Source organism: Ursus maritimus, unplaced genomic scaffold (assembly GCF_017311325.1).
Source record: "Ursus maritimus isolate PB19 unplaced genomic scaffold, ASM1731132v1 scaffold_8, whole genome shotgun sequence".
NCBI classification, from domain to species: Eukaryota; Metazoa; Chordata; class Mammalia; order Carnivora; family Ursidae; genus Ursus; species Ursus maritimus.
The window spans coordinates 11,539,332-11,561,115 of NW_024426996.1; positions in this window are offsets into that span (position 1 = coordinate 11,539,332).

Consider the following 21,784-nt stretch of genomic DNA (forward strand, 5'->3'; position numbering starts at 1 on the left):
ATATGTACCTTTTGGAGAACACCTGAGCGTTCATCCTTGTTTCACTAGTTCCTGGATGCCTGAGAGGACACATACACCAGACCACCGTCCTCAATAAAAATCCCAGGCCCCAAGTAAAGATGAGACTCACTCTCTTTTCTTTCTGAGTCTTCCAGACACTCTGTCAGTATCTGCTCTTTCTACATCTTCAATAAACTGCTCTTACTTCCTCTCAGATCACATTTCATTTCCATCCCACTCCAAGACAAAGACCCTCATGGGTCCTTGGACCCAGCCAGCCTGTATCACATACACCAAAAAGACAGTTTGCAAGTTGGGACCACTTAAACCAAAACATGGGATAAAGCTCAGGGGTATACTATTATAAAGCAGTTGATGCAATGGGATAGCAGTGACTGTTCATACTTCACAGGGATTGCTTATTATATCAGAATTACCTTAAATGATAGGGAATTGTTTAGTGGTTATCTCATATCAGTTTTAGGTAACCAGTTTTAAGTTTCACTTATAATTTCCAGAGGCATAAACAAGAAATGACCCAGGCTAAGTTGGTCTTGCAAAGTAAGCTAAATTAAGCTTTATTTGTACAACTAAACTGGTTTTGCCTACTCGAGGAATTTTCAAGGCTGGCCTTTTTTTGTTTGTTTTTGTTTTTTTAACAGAGCATCCCGTGCGTATAGAAAGATCCTATAGGGAAGCATGAACTTATACTTTCATCCAAGAAAGTAAATGTCTTTTAAAAGCTGTCTTCCTTCATTATCTTACAGTGAGTGGCATGTAGGAAGATCAACTTTCTCAGAGGCTTCCCAAAAGCCTTTTTGGTATGTGTGAATATCAGTCGATTTATAGATCCATCTCCAAATAAGGAACCTTGGTTCTCTGGAGACCTGGCCCAGTTCTAGAAGGAAATCTTAAAGTAGCCTGTCTGCCTAGGAGTGGAGGTTATCTAATATTAGCTTCTGCCTGATGAAAAACAAATTGCCCTACCCATTAATCACTACATAACAGACTGGACCTCACGATGCAGAAAGGATGTGATAGTTTTATTTGAGGGAAATACACAATTCTATTGCATCCAGATTAATCAAATTTTCAAATCTGATTAAATTATTCTTTTCAATTTTTCCAGAAGAATCTGGTTTTCAAATCTTTTGATTTTATTAGAAGTTTGTTAATGTGAATGACTGTGTGGTCTATAGTTACAGATGGTACCCAACGTATGATGGTTTGACTTATGATTTTTCAACTTGACAATGGTGTGAAAGCAATATGCATGATGCAGTAGAAACCATAGTTTGAACTGTGCTCTTTCCCCGGGCTAGTGATATGTGACAGATACTGTCTCATGATCCTGGCCAGCAAGAGTGAACCACAGCTCCCAGTCAGCCACATGGTCATGAGAATAAACACTGATACACTTTGAACCATCCTATATTCATACAACCAATATGTCTTTCATTTTCAGTACAGTATTTAATAAATCACATGAGATATTCAACACTTTATTATAAAATGGGCTTTGTATTGAATGTTGTTGCCCAACTATAGACTAGTATAAGTGTCCTAAATACATTTAAGGTAGGCTAGGCTAAGCTATGTTTGGTAGGTTAGGTGTATTAAATTCATTTCAACTTAAGTAATTTCCAATTTACACTAGGTTTAATCAGGATGCAACCTCATCATAAGTAGAGGAAGAGCTGTATTTTAGTAGGTGATAAAAATGAGTGCTATACAAAATAATAAGGACATGCCTCTGTTCCTAATCAGAAATAATCCTCTTGGGGCACCAGGGTGGCTCAGTAGTTAAATCATCTACTGTTGGTTCAAGTCATGATCCCAGGGTCCTGGGATAGAGCACCACATTAAGCTCCCTGCTCAATGGGGAGTCTGTTTCTCCCTCCACCTCTGCCCATCCCCTGCTCTGGCTCTGTCTCTTGCTCTCAAATAAATAAATGCAATCTAAAAAAAGAAGAAAGAAAGAAAGAAAGAAAGAAAGAAAGAAAGAAAGAAAGAAAGAAAGAAAGAAAGAAACTTCTTGCCCAAAAGAAAGGAAATCTGAGGGGGGGGGCGGAAATGGGGCCTGAAAAGATGTTTTGGTCTGCCAGCTGGGACCTAAAGGAGATTGGTGAAAGATTATAGTAATTTGGTTAAATGTGTGCAGCTAAGTAAGAGTGCCTGGGTTAAAATCCCAGCTCTATAATTTTTGGGCTGTGTAATTTTTAAAGATGTTTTAAAGTCTCTGTACTTTAGTTTCCTTATCTGCAAAACAGTAATGATAGAAAGAAAGGGTGACTGTGATCATTAAATTAGATAGTATAGATAAAAACACATGATTCAGTGTTAAGTACTATTATATCACATCCTTCTTCAAGTCTAAGAATGTCCTTCCAACTTAGTTTTTATAATTTCTAATACAGATATTTTGATTCAGAAAGTGCTTTATATTTCCTGCTTGGTATAGCCATGCATTTATTGTTTTACAGGAAATAGAAAGCAATGGATTAGCCCCATTCCATCAGTAAGTTTTATTAAAGTCTGGGTATGAGACAAACCCTGTGTTTGACAGTAAACAGAAATGAGAGATGACACAAAAGAAATAAATTAAGCACTCTGTGTGCATAGAGTTTATACTGTAGCTTGATCAATACAATCAGTACACATGAAACAATAGGCAATAAACTAGAACTATAATCCATGAATACATTATATCTCTAATATTTCACCTCCCCGTTGAAACCATGCCCACAGGGTTAGTGAGGTTGAACCTAGCAGAAAGCTTGTTTTGCAGAAAACTGTTTCCTTCTAATCTAATTGTGTCTTTTCAGACCCCGCTAACAAATCCTTTAGCTGTTTCCACAGTCGCTTGAACTCAAAGCCAACTGATACGGTTCCAGCCAGGAAGAATCAAGGCCCTGCATTCCAAGATGCCATCTAGTTTATACTGGTTCAGCTCCCCGAGCTGGCTACAGCCCTTTCTCCTTGTCCTTAGATAAGCTCCTCATGTCAGGGGCTGGATTTTGCCTTTCTGATATAGGTCTCCACTTCAATGTGAATGTGGGATATATGTTACATATATGTTTGCTCAATATGCATTCTCCATTTGTCCTCATGAATAGTCATAATTTTCCCTGCCCTTTTCATCAATATGCATGTAGTTCAACCTTTATGATTATAAAAAACTTATTCTCTCTTCCTTTGGGGAGGCAGATTTGAGGTTTGTCCTCCTGTCTCTTCATTTGGTTGCCCCTCAAATAAACTCTTTCCTTGCTGCAAACGTGATATTCCAGATTGGCTTTGCTATGCATCAGGCAGATGGATTTGGGTTCAGTTACACTATGCTCTAGTAATTATCTATTGGTGTCTGTCCTCCCCTGAGGTTAAAAGTTCTTTGAGGGCAGCTATGAGGTCCTCCTTGTCAGAGGCTAGGAATAGAAAATGTACTCTGTGAGCAGTGAGTGTTTGAAAACAAAGGAACTGTAGTAGCCAGAGAGATATTCATAGACACGGTGGAAAGAACACTGGAGTGAAAAGGAAAGGAACTGAGATTCCTGAGTTTTACTCTCTTACTAATTATCTATGAAACTGAGCTTCAGTTTGTCCACCTATAAAGTGAAAGGATTAGCCTAGATTAGTGACATTCTAGTGTTTTTTGTTTTTGGGGTGTTTTTTAACAGGGCAAAACAGTCTTCGTATGAAATCTTATGAGCCAAACAGGTAAGAGTAGAAAACCACAAACAACCTTTGTATTGCCAAAAAGACCACCTGGATGAATCACTGTTTTAGCTGAACCCTAAAAGACAAATGGGAGTTAACCAGGAGAAGATTTTGGAAATGAGAGAAGATTGCTCTAAACAGTAGAAAGAGCTTTGAATTGAAATCCATTAACTCGTGGGATTTAGGAGTGAGAAGAGGGAGTGGAAGGAAATGGGGCCTAAGAAAGTAAGCAATGCCAGATCATCAAAGTCCATAGAAATCATGTTAAGAACTTTGGACTTTGTCCTTAAGGTAGTAGGTATCCATTAACGGGATTTAAATGAGAGAGTGATCTCTAATCTGCTCTTCAGAAAAATCACACTGGTTATACTGCAGAAAAGATATTTGAGAGACACAGGATTAAGGCAAGGATGTCATTTAAGAGATTGTTGCAGTAATGTTAGTAAGAGAAGATGGTCATTGAAGTCAAGACAATATCACCAATTCGCTCACTCCCTGATTCTCTTGCCTCTCTCCTCTATAGCGTTAACACCACAACCCTGGCTAAATCTAATTCTTTGCCAACTCCATTCCTATACTCAAGAAGTTAAATGTGACTGGGGATAAACATACATCTAAGATAAGTGATCTTCTTTTAAATTCATGAAAATAGTTGCCAATAGGATGATAAAATGCTGCTTAGGAATCACATCCTTTATCCTTCATGTCTATTCAGCCTCCTATTGTCCTTAAAAAAAATTTTTTTTTCTTTCTTTCTTCCCACTCTTCAAATTCCCAATACCTAGCCTTCCCCATTCTCATTCTCAGCTTATGATCTTCTTACTTCATCAAGAAACTGAAACAGAGGGAATCTTCCACAGATTCTTGCAACTGCATCTCACCACCTACCTGCTACTCCTTTCTTCTATTTAGTTACTAGAGATGTTTTCCTTGCTCCTATCCAAAGCCAATCCCTCTGGTAGATCCCATCTCTTCTCGCTTCCTTTAGAATATCACTTTAGCAATTCTCTGGTCTCCTTCCTCATTAACTTTTCATTTTTACTAAATCATTTTTACCATCATTCAAATATAGTGTTATTGCTTCCATATGAGAGAAATCTTTTCATGACTCCACTTTCTTTGCCAGCTACTACTCTAATTTCTTTGACAATTCCTTTTTGCAGAAAATTCCTTGAAAGATTTGCCTATTCTTCCTTTTCCCAATTTCTCATATCCCTTTTTCTTATAAACCCACTCTAATCAGACTTTTGCCCTGACCACACCACTAAAATCACCATTATCAATGTCATTAATGACTTCCCCATTGCTTCTCAGTTACTGGTCTTGTTCTTGCTTATCATTAAAAGTTGACTCAGGTAATCATTATCTCCTTCTAGAAAAAAATAAAGATTATTAAATTGGCTTTCAGAATAACACGTTCTCTTGATTTTCATCCTACCTCATTTTTTTAAAAGATTTTATTTATTTATTGACAGAGAGAGACAGCCTGTGAGAGAGGGAACACAAGCAGGGGGAGTGGGAAAGGAAGAAGCAGGCTCCCAGTGGAGGAGCCCGATGCGGGGCTCGATTCCAGAACCCCGGGATCATGCCCTGAGCCAAAGGCAGACGCTTAATGACTGAGCCACCCAAGCGTCCCTCATCTTACCTCATTTGATTGCTCCATACTGGCATCCTTTTTTGATTCTTCCTTCTCAACCACTTAATATTAAAGCACTTTAATGCTCAAACTCTGGGCCTCCTCTCTCTTCTATCTATACTCCCTTGGTGATTGTATCCAATCCTATGAGTTTAAACATCCTCCATATGCTAACAACTCCAAAATCTTCATCTTCATCTCAATTCTTTCTTAAGAATTTAACAGCTGAAGCCAATCGGAGTATCTCGTCAACTGGCTACAGTAATTGATTAAGGGATGAGCATGTAAAATAAGCTAGCAATAAACAAGCTTTAGTACCTGTTCTGGGAATTATTGTGCATAAATTCACATGTTTTCCACTAGGTGTATGGATTTGGTCTTAAAACTACTTTAATCAACATTTGCCAGAAGCCCACTCCATACCAATGTTTGGAGCCAAAATAAAAAGAAATCAGATCCTTAAAATGGATCTTGATGACCTTGTTTAAATTCTGGATGAAGTCATATTTCAAGCCAGATCTGCTCTTGGAATATTCAATTCCACGAGGATAAAATTCCATTTTGAATTGGGATTTCTGTTGCTTGAAAACAGATGCATTCAATCTGGTACACACACATTTTCTGTGAATTAGATATTATCGCTACTTTATATAAAAGGAAAAACCATGCTAAGATTCCTACATGATTTACCCAAAGTCATTTATAAAGTAAGTGATGCCACCAAGACACGATCCAGAGAGTCCACCTTGGGACTTCACATTCATAATTACAACTCCCTGTGAATAGGAGTTTGAAGATATTGGAATTCAACATTCTGTGTGATGTATCCTTGTAAAGTGTGTGTTTGTGTATAGCCTCACTATAATCACTACACCAGAACATTAAACAGATGGCCATATTCCTTAAGAAAGTACCAAAGAACTGATTCTCATTCTTTATTTAGCTTAATTACCATTGAAATATCCTAGATCCTAGTGACAAAATCAACTTTATTCTTTGATCCATGTCCTCAACTTTAATTCTATTCTTCACAGAAGAATGGACACAAATCTCACCTTAGGGTTTGTGTTCTTCTATTTTCAAATGTGCAGACAATAACTAAGAATCTAGTTTCATAATATCTAAATTTTATGGGATAAATTTATCTTCTTGCCACTGAAATGGTGTTAGTATAAGTGAAGAAGTCACTGCAATGAGCCCAGAACAAGGAATCCAGGAAACCTGGGTTCATACACTGATTCTTCCTTTCCAGTGTGTGACATCATGCAAGTTCTTTTGTGTACTAAGATCTTTCACAGTAAAGTGTAAATCACAGACATCTATCTGTCTTATAGAACTGTGGTAATGATTAAATGAGATAACAAACACCTGAAATATAATGCACCCTAAACAAATCAGTATTTTTCCCATTTGTTTTTCAAAATTTTATCAGAACATAAATTTCTGTAAAAAGATTCCCAAAGATTCTCCTATTTATTTCAATAAATGTTGATTTTAACAAATGATACGGTTCATCACAAGGTGTATCCTTTCCCCAGTCCTTTTTAAGAAGGTGTGAGTCCTATTGACAGAAAGCATTGGTGTGTGTGGATGTTGAGCCATGAGGAAAGGCTCAGAAAAGTCCTGGACAGAAAAAGAAGTCAGTCTGGCATTCAAAAGTGTCCAGAGATGAAACAAAAATGAATTTGCAAAATTGCCTCCATTGGCATTATGCGGATGTGCCTTGCCCATTCTGTAGCTAAAAAAAAAAAAAAAAAAAAAAAATCCATTCCAAACCTTGCACTACAGAGAACTCTGACATTGTTTAATATCCTATGGAGTGAACGGGAAACTTATTGCATCTGTTATCTTATCTCAGAATGGGAGTGTTTTTCTTTAAGAATTCTTAGAAGGGAGTCATTCTTTGATAATTGAACTCCCTGTGGTGGTGGTCAAGCGGAAACAGTACCCAGAGGCTTCAAAGAAGATAGCTCTGAAAACAGAACAGAAGCTTTTCCGGCAGTGATGAGAAGAGGCATCTCTTTGACCTTTTAAATATTGAAAACCAATAGTTTAGAAAGAGCTCAGGCAGAAGTCCCTGAACAGAGAATAGGGGAGCAAAATTTGCCACCCCAAATTATGTCTTTTTGGCATGTGGGTTATTTTAGGTTGAAAATTTTTAAGAAACAGAAGGTGCAAGAAGTTTTGACCTTTTCCCTTAAGTGCCGAAAAAAATTTAGATAGAGAAACTGCTCCAGGAAGGGAGCTATCACCATAGATAACTACAGTATAATATGAACTAGGTCTGGTGGACAGGGAGGAACTTAGCATGTTCTGTTTATTAACATTCCTCTCTCTAGGTGCCATTGTTTCTATATGGCCCAGCAAACATTTGTTTACCAAACATTTACTCAATTTTTATCTTCCTGTGAATTGATTTTCCTCCCTTTGAAGTCCCTCACTCCCATCCCCTTTCTCCTTAGATCAGGATGACATGCCTACCTCATTTTGCCAGACTATCTTTGAAATCTCTCATGTTTATGTGAATTCTCCATATGTACATAATTAAATGTGTTTTTTCTCTTCTAGCCAGATTTCTTTTCTTTTTTAAGATTTTTTATTTATTTATTCAACAGAGATAGAGACAGCCAGCGAGAGAGGGAACACAAGCAGGGGGAGTGGGAGAGGAAGAAGCAGGCTCATAGCGGAGGAGCCTGATGTGGGGCTCAATCCCATAACGCTGGGATCACGCCCTGAGCCGAAGGCAGAAGCCTAACCGCTGTGCCACCCAGGCGCCCCTCTAGCCAGATTTCTCAAAAAAAAAAAAAAAAAAAGCAAGGGGGCGGGGGCAAATAAATAAAATCAGCACTGCAAGAAAAGTTACAACTGATACCACAGAAAACCTAAAAAAAAATGGATAAATTCCAAGAAACACACAAACTTCCAAGACTGTATCACAAAGAAATAGATCTAAGCAGACCAATTACAAATAATGAGATTGAATCAGTAATTTAAAAACTCCTTAAAAACAAAAGCCCAGGACCAGATGTCTTCATAGCTGAATTCTACCAAACATTTAAAAGACTAATGAGTACACATTCTTCTCAAATTATTCCAAAAATTGAAGAAGGAAAGCTTTCAAATTCATTTTTATAGGACCAGCATTACTCTGATATCCAAACCAGGAAAGGACACCACAAAAAATGGAAAGAAAAAAAGAAAGAAAGAAAGACAAGACAAGAAAAGAAAAGAAAAGAAAAAAGAAAAAAAGAAAAGAAAAGAAAATTACAGGCCTATATCCCTGACGAATGTAGACACAAAAAATTCTCAACAAAAGATTAGCAAACCAAATTCAACAATACATTAAAAGGATTATGTGTCACAACTGAGTGAGAGGGATGTAAGCATGGCTCGAAGCCTGCAAATCCCTCAGTATGATGCACCACGTTAACGAAACAAAGGATAAAAATCACACGATCACCTCAATAGATTCAGGAAAAGCATTTGACAAATTTCAACATACATTTATGATAAAAACTCTCAACAAAGTCGATATAGAAGGAATGTATTTCAACATGATAAAGGCCATACATGACAAACCTACACTTAGCATCATACTCAACGGTAAAAAGCTGAGAGGCTTTTTCAAGGATGCCCACTATCAGCACTTTTATTCAACACAGTACTGCAGTCCTAGCCAGAGCAATTAGGCAAGGAAAAGAAATAAAGTCATCTAAATTGGAAAGGATGAAGTAAAACTGTCGCCATTTGCTGATGACATGATACTATATATAGAAAACCCTAAAAACTCCACCCAAAAGAACTATTAGAATAAACGAATTCAGTAAAGTTGCAGGATACAAAATTAACGGAAATCAGTTTCACTTCTATACACTAATGATGAGTTATCAGAAAGAGAAATTAAGACATTAATCCCATTTACAATTGCATCAAAAAGAATAAAATACCTAGAATTAAATTTAACCGAAGAGGTGAAAGACTGTACTATGAAAACTATAAGTCACCAAGGAAAGAAAGAGATGATGACACAATTAAATAGAAAGATATCTGTGCTCATGGATTAAAAAAATTAATATTTTTAAAATGTCTATAACTACCCAAAGCAGTCCCAAGAGAAAGTCAGACCATGCTCTGCTCTCTATTGCTAAGCAAGTTCGTCAGTGTCAGAGCAATATCAATCAACCAACTTGAAAATAGCTATTGAATGATAAGGCATTATCATAAGCAATAGATACTTTTTTTACTGGGCTCACTATGAACAGCATACCCTGGTAGGCAAGAGGGCTACGGAATGGCTCGATAACCTAAGATCTAGTTTCAAAATTCCTCATTTATACTTGTAATGATAAATTCTCTGCCAGAAAAGTATGAAATTTTCCGAAAGATTTTCTCTTTTCTTTATACATTTCTAAATTGATTTTTGACAGCCACTATCAAATTTATAGGAAAATTAAATAAGAAGAAAGATATTCTTTTTAAGTACCTTTCCAGGAATACTTTATATTGATTCCATAAAGGGAAGGAATGAGGCTGGGACTTTAGTTAGCCGTTTCACCACCAGGAGATAAGGAATAGGATGAATATCTTGCATTAAAATAGTTCATGGTATTTGCACTTATCGTATTTATATCATCAAATTACATGGATTTACCTGAAAATAATTAATCACTGTTTACATTTTAAGGTAAATGTATGACTCTCACATCAATCTGAACAGGGCAAAGAATAGCCATTAAAAATTGCACTGAGACTAAAAACAGATATTTAACCACCCATTTAACAGACACCAGAAATAAGAGGCAGACTGAACAGTTGTACTGTTGTTTATAATGCAAACTCCAACACAAAAGCTAATTTTACTTTTCATCTCACAATAAACAGTATTATATTCCCTTCACATTGGCAAGCACACACCAAGCATTCAAATCAGCAGTGGTCCCCATTCGATTATGCAGAGCACAATTTACAGCAGCTAATAAGTGAAACCTGCAGCCAAACCGCCAGCTGCCAGACCAGAAAACACAAGGCACATGCCTTTTTAGGTGGCACCAATCTAGTAATTATTTAACCTTTGCTATTTGAATCATATCAACAAAGGTATTTCTTGAACTTGAGAAATAAGAATGAATTCAGTTCTATTCATTAGTATTCCCAACAGCTTCAAGATGATAGATAAATAGGAATAATAATAGCTAACATTTCTTGAACATTTACCATGAGGGAAGTACTTTACATACATTATCTCATTTTATTCTTACCACAAAACTATGAGGTAGGTAACCTCATTAAGCATATTAAGCTTAACTAACTTTCATTAGGTCTCAAAGCTAATAAGTGAGGGAGTTGTAAACTCAGGCATTGCCCAACCTTTCAAACTCTGCCTCTTCTGCCTCAGAAAGCTGTTCAGATGAATAGGAAGTCAAGTAGGTCCCAACTAGGAGCAAGGATTCTGTTCTAAGAATTCTGCTCCAGCACCTGAAGCTTCCAGCATTTAGATTAGGTCCACTATTTTCAGAGAAAGTCCTTAAAATTCAAACAAGGTACCTGGAGTAGATAACTAGTTTAATCCATCTGTACCAACAAAACTATGCTCTGAGAAGAGGCAAATATTTTAAGGAGGGAAAAGCACAGGCAGGAAATGTCCTAAGAATGTCAACTCCTAAACAGGACATTCAGAAATATTGACCTGGATAGACAGAAGTCATGCACTTGAGGTAAAAGCAGAGAATAAGGACAGAGGAGATGAGAACAGGAAGCAGCCAGTGAAACAATAAAGGAAAGTGGGAGGCTAAAGTCAACCTTAGGGTTTTCTTTGGAATAAACACCTTTTGTGGAACAGTTAAAAACCTAACCTCTCCGTGCTGGGCATGGAGCCTACTTAAAAAATAAGTAAATAGGGGCGCCTGGGTGGCACAGCGGTTGGGCGTCTGCCTTCGGCTCAGGGCGTGATCCCGGCATTATGGGATCGGGCTCTTCCGCTATGAGCCTGCTTCTTCCTCTCCCACTCCCCCTGCTTGTGTTCCCTCTCTCGCTGGCTGTCTCTCTCTCTGTCGAATAAATAAAATCTTTAAAAAAAAAATAAATAAGTAAATAAAAATTTTTAAATAAATAAATAAAGCCATAACCTCAAGACTTGGTATCCTTTTCTTGGACAGGTCAAAAAAAAAAGAAAAAGGACTTCTAGAATTCTGATCCATTTTTTTTTGTAATATGGAATTTATACTTGCAATGATTTCTGCTTTGATATATTAAAATCTTATCCAAGGGAGAAAGCATGACATTTGGTTATTACTTATTAAATTGATTAACTGAAAAATCATCCAAATTATTCCAAATTATATGAAAATTAAGATCTCCTAGGTTTTCCTAAACCAAACGATGAAAATGTCAGATGAAAACAATCTTTTCCATTCTCAACTCCTTTTACTCACACGAAGACAATATATTCGTTTGATATGGGAGCAGTCTATGACCATTTTATCATACAACGAAATGAGTTTACTTGTAACTCATTAACACTGTTTTGTAAATTAGCTTTCTGACCAACTCAACTTTTTTTATATTAATGTTGATATTCAGACTATGTGAAGCAGAGTGATATAAGCTGGATAATATCTCTACTGCAGTATTAATACATTTCTCTTTTTTAAAATTCATTTTTGTAAAATAGCTTTTAAAGTAGTTTATATTGAAACATATTGTTAATCCAACTCTTCTCACTAGTCTAATTTTCAACATGAATTGTTGGAGATACGAATTATCTATAAAGTTTTCATAATAGTGTTGTCCTATAATGAGTTAAAGATTATATACCAATGTCGTACAATGACTTAAAAATTATGCACAGTGAAACATTTTGAATATAAGGGTAAAAAAGCTTCCTATTCTGGATAAGAAAAATAAAGCACATAGAAATTTATTCAATCTTCAAGCTAAAACTATAACTTCATTTCTGTAGAGAAAGGTAAAATATCATCACATGGCATAACGGAAAGAGCTTGACTTTGATTTTATACAAATGCAATTTCAAAATATGTCAGTCTCAGGTAACAGATATATTGAGTGAACTCAAGAGTATGTAATCATCAGCAACTATCCATTCTCCCACTGATTCTTCAGATCCTCTCACTGGGCTAGTTCTTTCCCTGTCCTTAGATTTTAATCTCCTTTCGTCACATTTCACAAAAGCAGTGTCATTTTAATATGAACCTGCAACCCTTAAGATAATCAAAACACAGGGCGCCTGGGTGGCTCAGTCATTAAGCGTCTGCCTTTGGCTCAGGTCATGATCCCAGGGTCCTGGGATCGAGCCCCGCATCGGGCTCCCTGCTCTGCAGGAAGCCTGCTTCTCCCTCTGCCACTCCCCCTGCTGGTGTTCCCTCTCTCGCTGTGTCTCTCTCTGTCCAATAAATAAACAAAATCTTTTAAAAAATAAATAAATAATAAAAACACTTGTGTAGTGAAAAATTCATCTTACCCAAAGAGAAGTCTGTCCTTTGCCCTGCTCCTGGGAGGTAAATTCTAAACCCGTGTAGTTTCTCAGATGGTAGAAGTGTCTTTGATATTCGTGATGGGCTCCTGGACCATAACTGATTATTTATGTTCATGTGACGACTCAGTGTGGGCAGGGCAAATTCAATAGTCTTAAAATGCAAACTGGCCACACTAGAAAAACAATCATGTGATGAGAAGGTAGGAACTTTTAGCCAGGTGATATCAGCATGACTTCCAGCAGGGGTGGGGCTGGAGATCCAGTTCACATGGGCCATGATTCAATCAGCTCTGCCTAGGCAATGAAGTTTCAATCATGTCTCTGGACACCAAAGTCAGGCGAGCCTCCTGGATTATAATACTCTGTGTGCTCACTGCTACACATCACCAGTGTCAGAAGAATAACATGTCCCTGAAGACATGACAGCTTCAAATTTATAAGTCCCAGTTCTATAGTCTGCCCTTTGCATTTCTTTCTTTGGCGGGTTCTAATTTGTTATAATAAAACTGTAATCTTACATATGGTGCTTTCCTGAGTTTTGTGAATTATTCTAATAAATTATTAAACCTGTGGGAATCCATGGGGACCCCCACATTTGTAGCCAGCTGATTGGATTTGAGGGTGGCCCTCGGGACCGCTGAAATTGCAGGAGGTATTTGAAGTGAAAACAGTCTTGTGGAGAGTTCGCTCTGACTTTACAGTTAAACTCCTTACAGTTGATGTGATAATCTTGGGTAGACTTGACCATCTAAAAAACTGTTCCTTAACCTCCAGTTTGACCTCACTGCTGATGACACCAAACCCTTACTCCATTTAATTATGTGTTCCTGGCTTAATACTCCTCTAGGCTTACAAGGCAGAAGTAAGAAAGTGGAAACATCTTGCAGGAAGAGCTTCTCTCTTTACGCTGCTAACTCTAACCCCACTTATTAGCCACCATTTCCAACTCAGGTGTCCCAGAGGAAGAGTGAATTCAACTCTGTTTTGGATATTGTCATTTGGTATTGGGATTCTCAGCAATTTTTTTTTTTTATAATACTCTCTGACTCACAGATATTGACTTAGTCCAGAAGATGCTTATTACTTTGCTCCTCCAATGACATTTCTGGGTAGAGTCCTCACTTGGCTTAAGTTAAAGAAAAATGTCTTCCTCACTTCCCTTATTTATTGTTCTTGAAAGAACCTTCTCTTTCAACTGGTCCATTTCTACTCTTGGATAAACTAATGCTGGGAGAACCCATTTTACATAATGAAATCTCTTGGCATGTCTGGTGTATTGTGCTTTTATTTGTAAGCTTGTATTCCTAGGGGGCACCCTTGTATCAGTGTAACTCAGTGATCAACCAATGATCCATCAGAAAATTTCCTTAAATGTCTTGCTGCCACGTTTCCCACCCTTTGCCAAGAGGATCTTTACGGAACTTCATCCAAAACCTGTAATAAAAGGATTTTTTTGTTTGTTTTTTTATAATCCACTCCACTTATTTTCAGTGTTGCTTTATTTTTATCTCCCTACTTAAAATTCTGCCATACCGAGCATAACATCAATACCTTAGACATATTTGAATTATCGGAGATCAAGGAATACTGCATGCTCTCATCAGTGGTGTCAAAGATATTTTATCACTGTTCTGGAGGACAAATGGCCAAACTGATTTTGAAAAATTCACCTTTGGATTGACTCAAAATATATAAATGTATTAAACTATAAGAATTTAAAGTAAATGTGCAAATTGATAAAGTGTTCAGAATAAAAAATAACCCAGCCTAACATTTGGCCTAAAACAAATCCTAGTTATTTTACAAATAACCATCTGCAAAGTAATGGAAAAAACTACCGGCCTTGGAGTTGAGATGTCAAGTAGTTACCCAGGTCTCATGCTGTCAAGAGCCATACTGAGAGGTGTTGGCTAAAGCAGATTAGAGATAACTGGGAGCAAGGCCTTCACACAGGGCCACTAGCACAAATGTGCATCCTCTACAGCAGAACGTGTGCGCTCTTTGTCTTAGCGTCTGTGTCGTCGCCTTCTGTGCCAAGCAGGTCTCTGCTCAACGTTCCATGTTCAATGCAACTCTCCCTTTTCCACTCTCCCTCTCAGGATTTGGGCATTCTGTGTTGGTATGCTGAGTTCAACCACATTCACCTACCACCATGTATGGCTTCCTTCTATCTTTAAATCTTCTAATCCAACCACTTATTAATTTAAAAATTATGTATATCCCATAAAACAGATACTATCTGAGCTTCAGCTTTCTACAAGTGAATGAATTCTCTTAACGCTGCCCACCCATACTCATGGGATGTTGACAGATTCTCTAATTGCTTTAGGATTAAGTGACACTAAGAGAGATTCATGGAATGCTTGCTATTATAAAAAGTATATTTAAAGGTTTTATTTTCTTTCACATATTGTATTTATTCCTAATGATGCAAAAAATGTATTAAATTTCTATTTAAATTCTAATACTCAGGCATATAATAAAAATGACCAAACATATGAATAGGCAGTCACTACTAGTTGAAAAAAAAAAAAGGAGATTACAATAATAACAGCTATCACAGCTCACCCATCAGACTGCTAGAAATGAAAGTAATAATCTCACTACTGGCAGGGATATAGGAAAAAAGGTGGAAATGTGAACTGTTGCAGGCTTTTTGGAAAGCCATCTGGCAATGTCAATTAAAAATTTAAAATGTACATGTCGGTAAGCCCAGCAATCCCACTCCTGGGAAATTATCCCATAGAAATAAAAGCATCAGTGAGTAAGACTATATAGACAATGACGATTATTACACATTTATCACGGCAAAAGCCTAAAACAAAGAGAATGCCATTCAGTAGGAAAATAGATTGTGATACATTCTTATCATAGGATATTATACAACCATAAAAAACAATGCACTAGAGCTCCACCAAATAAACTAGAAAAGTTTTGAGAAAAGCATTAAGTTGCAGAAACATGTATATAATACAATCCCACATTCATAAAACAAACTGTGACTAAATAAAACCCTCACATGTATGTATGATTTTGGAGCATGAAGATGCCTATGGGAATTGACTCATGAAGTTCATAACGTGGATCACCTAGCGGTGGCACAAAGGACAGAAAAGAAGAGGAAAGAAAGAGAAAAATTTAGGAAAAAAAAACTTGAAAAGATAAGTGTTCACAAAAAATAATATATTTGCTAAGACCCAAGTGTGTAACATTATACGTGCATACACACTTCTGGATGGGCACATGGGTGGGCATTGAGAGATGCAGTAAAGGAAATGATCACCAAACAGGAAATATGGTTTTCTCATGGCAGGGTGATTTCTGGTCAATTTTACATCTCCAAATAGTTTTTTGAATTTTGACTTTGCAAATGTTTGTATAATTTACATAAAAATTAAAAAAAATAAAACATTTGCCTTGGCAAAAGAAATGTTAGTGATTATTATTAAAAATCATTTTTCCATAGCTGTTCTGTCCAAATTTGATGCTCCCACATCATTTTGTTAGAAAGTAATTGATAATTCTACACTGATTTACTGATGGCCTATACGCTGTGTCATAGATCGCCCCTCTCCTCACACTGGTTGTCCAGACAATAGCACTTGCTCATTTCCTTGACCCTCTCTGTGTTCTTAAACCTCTGCTTCTCGTTACAGATCTGTCAGGTTGAATCTCCACCTTCCTAACTCCGGCTTCATCATCTATAATACGGCTTGCTACCTACACCAGCTGCAATTTTCCATGATAACTTACTATCTAGTTGTCACTTTGAATTTCTAGACAAATTTTGTCATAATGAATATTATTATTTCTCTCTTTAATGCTGCCCACCACCACAGCAGCAGTCTCAATTTTTTTTTTTTTTTATTTCTCAATACGGACATTGTGTTCAACTAAGTGAATCTGAAGCACCTGGAGATGAGGAAGAGTCTATGAATGAAAACATATAGGCAACAAATGGAAGATTTTATAGAGCTTCGTCTGAGAAGAAGAAAACTTAGAATGGGCATTATATGTGGATATAGATACTTAAATCAAAATGGCATCCAGGAAACAGAGCTAGGATAAGCAGAAGTTATAAAGAACAGAATAACCCAAGATGGAACTTTTTCATACAGGGAGTTACCCCAAAATAGGCACTGGTATTTGGGGAAATAAGGAGTACACTCAAAAAAAAAAAAAATTTCCAATGGAGATGTGGTTTTCATTATCAAGGATGCAGTAAAAAGATTTCATTAGAAAATAAAAGAAAGGTGGACTAGATTATGTCTTTATTTCCTCTTCACTTTGGAAATTCTGTGAGTTCTGCTTATTGTTTTACACATGTGGTTATTTATTTCAAAGGCCGGTTGGGTGGACTCATATCCTCTTTACAAGTATTGGGGTTTGGATTAAATGATCCATTTGGGGTCACGGTATAGAACTCATCCTTCTCTTTGCTCCTCCTTTTTGTGTCCCATATTTCAAAAAATGCTCAAAAGCAAGTTGGCCAGGAAATGACTGCTGGATCCCTCCTTGTTTCTGGCTTTCATGTGGCCCCACACCATTAAAGGTCACTTCTGAATATCTGGCCACAGCATGTATTCCAGGAAATACATATCTATAATCATGAAAAGGGCATTAGATCTTAATATTTTCTTCATTTTTTATTTTCTATGTCTAAAATCTGAGCTCAAAGTCTTAGAAGTAAAACCTGCTGTTAATCTTCTTAATTATTCTCTTTTGGAAACCTCCTTTTCTTACCTAGCTGTCCAGAATCAAAATAAACTCTCAATGCAAAGACAACATTGAGCAACACATACAGTCCCCCAAAATTTCCTCCAAAAATCTCCTTACTAGCTTCTTGAAAATTTTCTTGGTTCCTTTCAATATCAGCCCTCTTCATCCCCAAACTTGTAATGTCTTTCCCTGAGGAAGGTGTAAGCCAAAAAGAAAAAGATGACTGCCAGTACCCTCATCCAATCTTTTCCTTTGAATGTTGCCTAAATTGTCCCGAGTTTTTATAATGGATCATCATTTTCCGTACGTGTGTGTCTGTCTGTCTCTCTCAATCTCTTTCTTATAATACCCCTCTTCTCTCTTTTCACTTTCTCTCATTTCTCTACCTACTGTGAGTTCTTATGACTGAATCCTCCAAGGAAGGTTTTTGAGATGTTGCATCAAAGTACAGGAACCATACTGTATGACATTTGACCCATTGTTTCCTGGGACTTTTCCTTTCTCGTTTCTTTTTAATGTATCAACTTGACTAGCTAGTAATCTCCTTAGCAATTTTCAAATCATTGTTCCTCTACAATAATCTGAGTATTGTGTTCTCTAGCAATCCTTTCATAGTCTCTATCTACTAAATAAACAGTGGCTCTCTTTGACCAGTTATATACATGACATACTTCTTTGGAGCCATTCTATTCCAACTACTTTATTCCAGTATAGTCATGCTTTTAATTCCCTTATATTTGGATTGATATTACTACTAATATTATTAGTAATGGCCCATTAAATTCATTTAATTCATTTATGGGTAATGACAAATAAAATTTTATGCTTTATGTTTCTCTATAAGCTGTGATTTAATGGAATACATTCCAGGTATTAGAAAACTGGTGAATGAGAAGTAAGAAGAGAAGAATTTGACACAGAAGTTGCCCATCAGGAAGGAAGATCATATCCTAAGAGAAAATATTCTAAAGATGGAAGGTATGGGGGCACCTAGGTGGCTCAGTCAGTTAAGCATCCAACTCTCGACTTTGGCACAGGTCATAATCTCAGGGTCAAAAGATAAAGCCCTGCATCAGGCCCCATGCCTGCTTAAAATTCTCATTCTCCCTCTCCCTCTCCCCTACTTCCTGCTCACACTCTCTCTCAAAATAAATTAAAAGAAAGAAAGAAAGAAGATAGATGTAAGGTGTGAAGAAATAAGAAAAGTTGAGGAAGTTCAGGATTTAATAAAAAATAAAATGTTTATATTAGACTCTAGGGTTGAAATTTGAATAAAGATGGGGAGCCATAAAATGATTTATGCCAAAGATGGTCTATGAGGTTATGAGGTTACAGTAAATGTGTCTAAGTGAGATCTTTGAGAAAGCGGAGGGATCCTATTTCAAGTCTATAAGTTAAGATGAAAGGTGAAGAATTTATAACTCCAAGGTGCTTAGCATCTCTTGCCCGTGAGCTACCAGCTCTTACTACAGTTTATAATCCTTTGTGCTTATGAAATACTTAGACACACTTTTATTTAACTTACAGCAGTATCCAATTATTTCTAAATCTGGAAAAGCACATAGCATGAAAGACAATTTTCAAAGCCAAGAACATGAAATAGACACAGCTCAGTTTAAATGGAGGTGGCCTTTTTTTTCTTCATCTTTATAGATAAAGAAATATATAAATATGGGGAGGAAAGAGACTAGCTATAAAGGGGAGGAGGAAAAAGTAATTTTGGAAAATTGGGAAACTATGGGAAAACTATGTCACTAAAAAAAGTTTAACTCAAAAAACTTCACAGAGTTTGAAAATCTCTCATTGACTTCATGTACCTTTTCAGTTAATTCAGACTAGTTTACACTGTTTAATTGTGTCTCTGTCAGCCTTTTCCAATGGTTATTATAAAAATCATTAAGATATATCTGCTTCTGAAATCTTACAGAAATAAACAGAAGGATAGAAATCAAGCAAACATTTATTATAGACCAGAATAACCAACAGAGGACACCTAGTGGTGGTCAAGAGTAATGTCATGTTCTTTCATAGTATGTTTTGTGCCTCACAATTATACAAAGAGAACTTCACTCTAAGAGATTGCCGGGTGCCTGCCATGTCACTTTCAACTGAGCAACAGGTGCCACAGAGAATCCAATTAATAAAATAAAATTTAAAAACTACTGTCCGATTTCTATATAAACCTGTCCTAAACTGTTTAAAAATGTATAGTCTGATAGACAACAAAATTGTATTATAAACATTAACTTGCTAGGAGATTAGATCTTAGTTGTTTCTCCCACTAGAAAAAATGACAATTATGTGACATGAAAGAAGTGTTAGGTAATACTACCATGGCAATCGCATTGCCATATAAATGTATCAAATCAATATATTATACCTTAAACTTACACAATGTATAAATGTCAATTATAGCTCAATAAATATGTTTTTAAAATGCATAGTCCAGCTGGGAAGCTGTAAAGTGCAACCTGCAGTCACACAGTAGATAGTTGTATTATGAACAAACTTGCCTCCTTTTTAAGTCCTAGATTCAAGTATTTTTTTTAAATGACATGCACTCAATAATTCCATAAAACAATGTTACCGTTATTATCTGTCATTGTGTCTATCAGGAAACTAGGCAGCATGCTGGGTACTGGGAATCCAGAATGAGGAGGAGGACAGAGCCGAGGTCCTGGAAGGTAGAAGAGGCAGAGGCAGAGGATGATACGAAGTGTTAGAGGTCCTGAAACAGAAGAATACGGTGAGAACACAGAGGAAGGGGCCACTGGTTTTGCAGGCTGGGAAAGTGAAGTCAGGAAACGTTTCAACTGAGGAGGCACATTTTTGTTTGTTATCTTAGCAGCATGTGCTGTGTGGTCAGCTTTGTTGAATGCTTCTTTGTTTATAGAACAGGGAAGGACAGATGGACTGTTGCGCCTGGCTCTGGCAGCATTAGCCTTGCTGTCTGACTGTAGAAACTTGTCATTACATTTTCTAGGCCTTCTTAAAACTAATTTAGCAAACTTTCACTGTATTCCAAATACATAGGAAGAACAGACTTTAAAAACATATTTTAAAGCTCGTATATTTGGAAATGAAAAAAGCAGGAGTCTGGGATCCAGATGAATAGGGTTTTTGCCACAGCTCTTCCACCAACAGTCATGTGTTGTGGTGAAATCATTGCAACTCAGTCTTAATTAGATTTTATGTCACATGAGGGATTGGGACATGGCGCTATCTCAAGTTCCTTCTAAATCTAAGCATTAAATCACATACACACCCAACAACTCATCTGTGGACATCAAATATATCCACCATTCCTTTTTTTAGTTCATCTCTCAAATGCTAGAGCCAAACCCCCCTCCCCTTGAGTGTGACTTAGTGCCTGACCTCTAATGAAGAGAATCTGGTGAGAATGAGAGTGTCTGACCTCCCAGATTAGGTCATAAGCGGCCTTGCAACTTTCACCTGGCATTCTCTCTTAGCTCACTCATTCTGGGGGAAGCCAACTGCCGTGTGATAAAAACACGCAAGCAGACCTATGAAAAAAGCCCTTATGGTAAGTAAGGACTGAGGCCTCCAGCCAACAGCCATGCAAGGGAACCACCGCTCCCCAGTCAAGCCTTGAGATGACTTCAACTTCAGTCAACATCTTGACTATAACCTCCTTAGAGGCCTTGAACCAGAATCATTCAGCTAAGCTGCACCAGAATTCTTTTTTTTTTTTTTTAAGATTTTATTTATTTATGTGACAGAGAGACAGCCAGCAAGAGAGGGAACACAGCAGGGTGGAGGGAGAGGAAGAAGCAGGCTCCCAGCCGAGGAGCCCGATGTGGGACTCGATCCCGGAATGCCAGGATCACACCCTGAGCCGAAGGCAGACGCTTAACGACTGCGCCACCCAGGCGCCCCTGCACCAGAATTCTTGACCCACTCGAACTTTGAAATAATAAGCACTGTTATTTTAAGCCTCTAAATCCAGAAATAGATGACTATTACACCATTCTTCACGCCATCTCCTTCTTGGCTCATGACCTAGTCCAGAACTTCTGGTATTCAAACCTCAGTGGACATTAATGCAGATGCAGAATTATTATTTTCTCTTTGCAGGTATGAATATTTATGTTTCTACCTCCATCCCTGCTGTAAGATGGAAATCTTAATACTCACCCTCTCTAGACCTTCCTCTATGTAACAATGTTATTGCTAAAAGGGCCTAGTTGCCATTTGTAGCGTAC